Genomic DNA, 8,929 nt, shown 5'->3' with positions numbered 1-8,929 from the left:
ATTTCTGAGAGTACTGGATTACTGAACATTGATTGACCTATTTATTCATCTGACCTTGGGACAAAATATTAACTATGGCATTGATGGTGCGGATATGAGAACTACAGGCAAGAACTGTTACCGGTCCTCTATTCTTTTCAGCCCATTTTGTTTCTCTCTTTCTCTTTTATCCCTCCTGTTCCATCAGGAGATTTGTTTGACAGAAGTTGGTAATAGTAGGCCTAAGTAAAACTTCCTTTAAGTTCTTTGTTACTTGGGTGTGTAGGGTTTTTTTGTGTCCTGAAAAGGACAGTGATTTACAGGTTCACGTTTTTTTTCCTCAAACTTTTTTTTTGGGGGGGGGGGGGGGTAGGGGTTTACATTCTCATACATTCGTACCAGAGTGGATCATACAGTAAAAGGGGATAAGAAGTCACACAAGTATTACGAGGTGTTGTCTTTGTGTCCTGAAGAGGGAAGTGTTGTTCAGGTTTATTTTTCTAATGTATCAACCTGAAACTCACAGTCCTAGTAGATTTTATGGGAAGCCACACGAGAGTTTTATGAGTGTATATGGACACAGTTTAGGAGCCTAATGACAAACACACACAGATTGAGTGAACCCAATCATTTCAAGTGATTAGACAGGTGGGACTCTAAATTAGTCTCCCACCCCCTACACTTAAGCAAGCATGTCTCTTTACAAGGAAGGCTCTTGTCTGATACGGTTTTGTGGTCATTGATTGTTTTGACTTGGAAGAGAGAACAAGGACTCATTGTGAGCATACTCTACATTCACATACAACTGTGGAGACTTGCTAATTTGTTGTGGGCCATTTATATAATCTCCCTATTTCCCAGCTTGCTTTGTTTACCATTTCCCTCCCCTTTGTTGGGGAGGGGAGCATACAAACAACTGGAGCTGCATTGTGGTCACGTAATTCTTTTAGCTTTGTCAGGGCAGACATCTTTCCTGAGAGTACCCATGCAACCCAATGAGAAATCTCCCAAATTGGAGGTCCCACTCAAGACAGTCCAAATAGAGCCTAAAGCCCGGGAATAAACACATAGGATTTATCTGATGAAATCCCCTGCTCTCACTGTAGTAGACTAAACCATTGGGCCATTTTTCATGATTAATGCACAATGGAGATTGGTGTTAATGTAGAAATAGAGGAATGCATTTACTATGAGGGCATGTTCCTCTTGCCCAGTGGTCAATCCATCACAGTTCAGCCCAAAAAATGTTTTATCCTTCTTGTCTTGTAATGCTGGTAGGATTGGCACTGTTGGAAGTCAACGGAGATTAGTTATCTGATTCTATCATTTCCCACCACCCACAAAGGGACACGGGCTGCCTTTGCTTTAATTGAAACAACTGACCAATCCTTCTGCGTGGAATCCCTATACAACCACTAATATGAATAAAATGCTGAGGACTGAAAGGGCTTCTTGCGTCTCGAATGTCATCTAAGAGAAGTGTAAAGACATTACAGGTTAGATCGTGCAATTTCTAGGATTTTTTTTGCTGGTGAACTATTGGTCAATCTTGGGAATAACCTTTCCTTAAACCAATCTGCCTAAATCAGAAAGGCTTGTGACTGTGTGAACTACTGGCTTTCAATAAAAACATCCAAGCACAACAAGACATTTTTGTTAGTTTCAAAGTCTGCATAATAAACATAGAGACAATGGGTTTGTAAAGGGGGGAGGGCATAGCTCACAATGGCAACTTCTGCCCCAAAAGTAGCAGAGTCCATGGGAATCAAATATAATATTTAGCTAAAATTAAATGAGGCATTTTTTTCAATGTAATTTCCGAGGCCAATCAATCAAGAGACAATTGCATGCATCACATGTATCCATTGTTAGCTAAAGCAGGGGCCTTCAAACGTTTTCTTGCCACGGACCCCCTTTCAGGCAAACCGGCGACCCCCATCATACACTAGCAAAATATTTTGTCTTGTCTTATCATCAGGTGAATGATAATGGCAAGGATAAGAAATCAGCATCTATAGATACGGTAAATAGATTGTCATTAGTTTGACCTCCCCACGTTATAATTGGAAGAGGAAGTGTAAACTCTAACATAGTTTATTAGCTAAGAAAGAAAGGAGATATTCTCATCTCTTTTATGGTAGGTAATTCAAAAGGATTTATTCTGCTGTTGCTAGCAATATTCAAACATTTTTGGGGGGGAAAAGTGTTCCACTTTCTTCTTTTCACACACATATACAGTGGGGCAAAAAAGTATTTAGTCAGCCACCAATTGTGCAAGTTCTCCCACTTAAAAAGATGAGAGAGGCCTGTAATTTTCATCATAGGTACACTTCAACTATGACAGAAAAAAATAGAAAAATAAATCCAGAAAATCACATTGTAGGATTTTTAATGAATTTATTTGCAAATTATGGTGGAAAATAAGTATTTGGTCAATGACAAAGGTTTATCTCAATACTTTGTTATATACCCTTTGTTGGCAATGACAGAGGTCAAACATTTTCTGTATGTCTTCACAAGGTTTTCACACACTGTTGCTGGTATTTTGGCCCATTCCTCCATGCAGATCTCCTCTAGAGCAGTGATGTTTTGGGGCTGTTGCTGGGCAACACGGACTTTCAACTCCCTCCAAAGATTTTCTATGGGGTTGAGATCTGGAGACTGGCTAGGCCACTCCAGGACCTTGAAATGCTTCTTACGAAGCCACTCCTTCGTTGCCCGGGCGGTGTGTTTGAGATCATTGTCATGCTGAAAGACCCAGCCACGTTTCATCTTCAATGCCCTTGCTGATGGAAGGAGGTTTTCACTCAAAATCTCACGATACAAGGCCCCATTCATTCTTTCCTTTACACGGATCAGTCGTCCTGGTCCCTTTGCAGAAAAACAGCCCCAAAGCATGATGTTTTCACCCCCATGCTTCACAGTAGGCATGGTGTTCTTTGGATGCAACTCAGCACTCTTTGTCCTCCAAACACGACGAGTTGAGTTTTTACCAAAAAGTTATATTTTGGTTTCATCTGACCATATGACATTCTCCCAATCTTTTTCTGAATCATCCAAATGCTCTCTGGCAAACTACAGACGGGCCTGAACATGTACTGGCTTAAGCAGGGGGACACGTCTGGCACTGCAGGATTTGAGTCCCTGGCGGGGTAGTGTGTTACTGATGGTAGGCTTTGTTACTTTGGTCCCAGCTCTCTGCAGGTCATTCACTAGGTCCCCGTGTGTGGTTCTGGGATTTTTGCTCACCGTTCTTGTGATCATTTTGACCGCACGGGGTGAGATCTTGCGTGGAGCCCCAGATCGAGGGAGATTATCAGTGGTCTTGTATGTCTTCCATTTCCTAATAATTGCTCCCACAGTTGATTTCTTCAAACCAAGCTGCTTACCTATTGCAGATTCAGTCTTCCCAGCCTGGTGCAGGTCTACAATTTTGTTTCTGGTGTCCTTTGACAGCTATTTGGTCTTGGCCATAGTGGAGTTTGGAGTGTGACTGTTTGAGGTTGTGGACAGTTGTCTTTTATACTGATAACAAGTTCAAACAGGTGTCATTAATACAGGAAACGAGTGGAGGACAGAGGAGACTCTTAAAGAAAGTTACAGGTCTGTGAGAGCCAGAAATATTGCTTGTTTGTTTGTAGCTGACCAAATACTTATTTTCCACCATAATTTGCTAATAAATTCATTAAAAATCCTACAATGTGATTTTCTGGATTTGTTTTCTCATTTTGTCTGTCATAGTTGAAGTGTACCTATGATGAAAATTACAGGCCTCTCTCATCTTTTTTAAGTGGGAGAACTTGCACAATTGGTGGCTGACTAAATACTTTTTTTGCCCCACTGTATATATATCTATATAAATAGTTTTAATAGTTTTTTTTTTTTTCATGGACCCCCTGCAGTACCTACACGGAACCTCAGTTAAATTCCCCTGAGCTATGGAATGTTTCCGAGACACCCCGCTACCATCCAGAAGGCGCAGGCAGTACAGGTGCATCAAAGCTAGGACCGAGAGACTGAAAAACAACTTATATCTCCAGGCCATCAGACTGTTACATAGTCACCACTAGCCGGCCTCCGCCCAGTCAGTACCTTGCCCTGAACTTAAGTCACTGTTACTAGCCGGCTACCACCCTGTACTCTATCCCAGCATTTCCCAAACTCGGTCCTGCCCCCCCCCCCCCCCCCCCCCCCCACAGCTAGCACTGCACAGCTAATTCAAATAACCAACTCATCATTAAGCTTTGATGATTTCAATCCGCTGTGTAATGCTAGGGCAAAAAACAAAATGTGCACCCAGGGTGGGGGGCCCAGGACCAAGTTTGGGAAACCCTGCTCTACCCTGAACCCTAGAGACTGCTGCCCTATGTACTGTACATAGTCATTGAACACTGGTCACGTTATTAATGTTTACATACGGTTTTACCCACTTCATATGTATATACTATATTCTAGTCAAGGCTCATCTTACATAAATACTGCTGTACACACCTTTCCTATTCATATAACTGTCCATACACACCATTACATATATATATACACACATGTATGTAGTCTGTAGTCTGGCTTTTTGTATGGTGGTTTTGAAGCAGTGGCTTCTTCCTTGCTGAGCGGCCTTTCAGGTTATGTCAATATAGGGCTTGTGGATATTGATACTTTTGTACCCGTTTCCTCCAGCATCTTCACAAGGTCCTTTGCTGTTGTTCTGGGATTGATTTGCACTTTTCGCACCAAAGTACGTTCATCTCTAGGAGACAGAATATGTCTTCTTCCTGAGCGGTATGACGGCTGCGTGGTCCCATGGTGTTTATACTTGCATACTATTGTTTGTACAGATGAACGTGGTACCTTCAGGTGTTTGGAAATTGCTCCCAAGAATAAACCAGACTTGTGGAGGTCTACAATTTTTTGGTCTTGGCTGATTTCTTTTGATTTCCCCATGACGTCAAGCAAAGAGGCACTGAGTTTGAAGGTAGGCCTTGAAATACATCCAAAGGTACACCTCCAATTGACTCAAATTATGTCAATTAGCCTATCAGACGCTTCTAAAGCCAAGACATCATTTTCTGGAATTTTCCAAGCTGTTTAAAGGCACAGTCAGCTTAGTGTATGTAAACTTCTGACCCACTGGAATTGTGATACAGTGAATTATAAGTGAAATAATCTGTCTGTAAACAATTGTTGGAAAAATGACTTGTGTCATGAACAAAGTAGATGTCCTAACCTACTTGCCAAAACTATAGTTTGTTAACAAGACATTTGTGGAGTGGTTGAAAAACGAGTTTTAATGACTCCAACCTAAGTGTATGTAAACTTCCAACATCAACTGTATATATATATATATATATATATATATATATATATATATATATATATATATATATTCCGAACTCTAACATTACTCATTCTGATATTTCTTAATTGTTTTGGAGGGGGAAGTGTGTATTGTTTTGTATAGTTAGGTATACTGCACTGTTGGAGCTAGAAACATAAGCATTTCGCTGCATCTGCGAGAGCATCTTCAAAATATGTGTAGGCTGTGCTAACCAATACAATTTGATTTATCGAAGTTTAAATGTAGAGTCATAAGAGGATCTTGTGTGCTCCTCCCACTACGACTCCGGAAAGCATGCAGTTTATTATGCTACAGATGAATATGATGAAATTCCCAGGGTGGTGAAAGTGCACGGTGATGAGATTGATGTTTCTTTCCAATAAATATCGAGGGTCTTATTCTGATGACATGATGATCGATGCTTGGCTGCCGTTTGACAAATACAAATAATCTCACTCTTTTGTCCATAATAATCTCATAATGTCGACCAGGTTTTCCCAGACTTGGTCCTGGCCAGGGTTACAACTAAATTTGAAACGTCTGGGGGTCCCCAAGGAGAGGTTTGAGAACCATTGGGCTAGATTGCAGGTGCCAAGACCAGAGTGGCACATTCGCTATATAACGCAACATTTTTATTGACAAAACCATCAGTAGAGTTGAAAATGTATGGAATCTCATTCCCGCCACCAAAATACCATAACAATTTCAATACTATCTCAACATTTCTAGAAGTGTAATTCAAACTTTCAAGATACAGTACTGTCTACGATTTCAGGATATAATCTCAAAATGTTGAGATACTAAGTCAAAACGTTGAGATACTACATATAGGATAGGTTTCTTCATTTGTAGCATTATGTGGCATTTCCATCTATGCACAATGCAGAGATCAGCACAGCAGAGCCGGCTGGCAAGCTGACATTTGCCCCAGCATTTTTAATTTGATTTAATAAAAAGTATTAACACAACAGTGTTGAAAAGAGAAACAAAGTATTGTTGTTTAGACTGATTTGCCTCATAATTTCTCAACTCGTGCACAATTAATCTGTGCTTGAGTCTGATAAACTGTAGTCTACTGATAGCTGCAGGTTGCCTAGAGATGCCTATGCACTCTGATCTCCTCTGGCCAAGGGAAAAGAAGCAGTAAGGTCATTTATTTATTGCCTAAGCTATGTATGTATAGCCTAAAGTAAAAAAAGCATACATGATGCAACCCAAAACAGGAAAACGCTCATCCAGAGGCGGCCGGGGACTTTAATGCAGGGAAACTTAAATCAGTTTGACCTCATTTCCTTCAGCATATTAAATGTGCAACCAGAGGGAAGAAAACTCTAGACCACCTTTACTCCATTTGGCGAATCTGACCATAATTCTATCCTCCTGATTCCTGCTTACAAGCTAAAATGAAAGCAGGAAGCACCAGTAGTCAGGTGAAGCAGATGCTAAGCAACAGGACTGTTTTGCTAGCACAGACTGGAATATGTTCTGGGATTCTTCCAGGAGGAGAATCACATCAGAAGGAGAAGGAGAAGGAGGACATCACATCAGTCACTGGCTTCATCAATAAGTGCATCAATGATGTTGTCCCCACAGTGACTGTTCGTACATACCCCAAACAGAAGCCATGGATTACAGGCAACATTCGCACTGAGCTAAAGGGTATAGCTGCCGCTTTCAAGGAGAGGGACTCTAACTCGGAAGCTTATAAGAAATCCCGCTATGCCCTCCGATGATCCATCAAACAGGCAAAGCATCAATATAGGACTAAGATTGCATCGTACTACACCTGTTCCGAGGCATGACGGATGTGGCAGGGCTTGCAAACTATTACAGACTACAAAGGTAAGCACAGCCGAGAGCTGCCCAGTGACACGAGCCTAACAGACGAGCTAAATAACTTATATGCTCGCTTCGAGGCAAATAGCACGGAAACATGCATGAGAGCATCAGCTGTTCCGGGCGACTGTGTGATCACGCTTTCCGCAACCGATGTGAGTCAGACCTTTAAACCTTTAAAGGTCAACATTCACCGCAGGGCCAGACAAGGCCGCAGGGCCAGACAAATTACCATGACGCGTACTCCGAGCATGCGCTGACCAACTGGCAAGTGTCTTCACTGACATTTTCAACCTCTCCCTGTCTTAGTCAGTAATACCAACATGTTTCAAGCAGAACACCATAGTCTCTGTGCCCAAGAACACTAAGGTAACCTGCCTAAATGACTACCGACCCGTAGCACTCACGTCTGTAGCCATGAAATGCTTTCAAAGGCTGGTTATGGCTCACATCAACACACGTCTAGAAACCCTAGACCGCCCTAACAGATCCACAGATGATGAAATATCTATTGCACTCCACACTGCCCTTTCCCACCTGGACAAAAGGAACACCTATGTGAGAATGCTATTCATTGACTACAGCTCAGCGTTCAACACCATAGTGTCCCCAAAGCTCATCACTAAGCTAAGGACCCTGGGACTAAACACCTCCCTCTGCAACTGGATCCTGGACTTCGTGACGGGCTTCCCCCAGGTGGTAAGGGTAGGTAACAACACATCCGCCATGCTGATCCTCAACACGGGGGCCACACAGGGGTGTGTGCTCAGTCCCCTCTTCTGCTCCCTGTTCACTAATGACTGCACGGCCAGGCACGACTCCAACACCATCATTAAGTTTCCCGATGCAAGGACAACAACCTCTCCCTCAATGTTATGAAGACAAAAATAGATCATTGTGGACTACAGGAAAAGGAGGACTGAACACTCCCCATTCTCCTCGACAGTGGAGCAGATTGAGAAGTTCAAGTTTCTTGGCGTCCACATCACCAACAAACTAACATGGTCCAAGCACACCAAGACATTCGTGAAAAGGGCACAACAAAACCTATTCCGCCTCAGGAGACTGAAAAGGTTTAGCATGGGTCCTCAGATCCTCAAAAGGTTTTACAGCTGCACCATCGAGAGCATTCTGACAGGTTGCATCATTGCCTGGTATGGCAACTGCTCAGCCTCCGACAGCAAGCCATTACAAAGGGTAGTGCATACAGCCCAGTACATCACCGGGGCCAAGCTTCCTACCATCCAGGACCTCTATACCAGGCAGTGTCAGAGGAAGGCCCTCCACGCTGCTGCTACTCTCTGTTATTATCTGTGCATTGTCACTTTAATAACTCTACCTACATGTACATATTACCTCAATTACCTCGACACTGGTGCCCCCGCACATTGACTCCGGAACCCCCTGTATATAGCCCCGCTATTGTTATTTACTGCTGCTCTTTAATTCATTATTTGCTATTCTTATTTCTGACTTTTTTGGTATTTTCTTAAAACTGCATTGTTGGTTGAGGGCTTGTAACTACACCTGTTGTATTCGGCGCACGTGACAAATACAATTAGATTTGATTTAGTCGCCGCATTTGAAGGTGTCATAAGTATTTGGACAAATTCACTTATAGTGTATTACATTTTGTCAAAAGTTTAGTATTTGATCCCGTATTCCAATCTCACAATGACTACATCAAGCTTGTGACTCTACAAACTTTGATTTGATTCATTTTTTAAATACATATGACCTGATTAGAACAAATATGTTCCCATCATAGCCCATATACAA

This window comes from Oncorhynchus clarkii, chromosome 16, assembly GCF_045791955.1.
Source record: "Oncorhynchus clarkii lewisi isolate Uvic-CL-2024 chromosome 16, UVic_Ocla_1.0, whole genome shotgun sequence".
Classification (NCBI taxonomy): Eukaryota; Metazoa; Chordata; class Actinopteri; order Salmoniformes; family Salmonidae; genus Oncorhynchus; species Oncorhynchus clarkii.
This window is presented reverse-complemented; position numbering follows the sequence as displayed.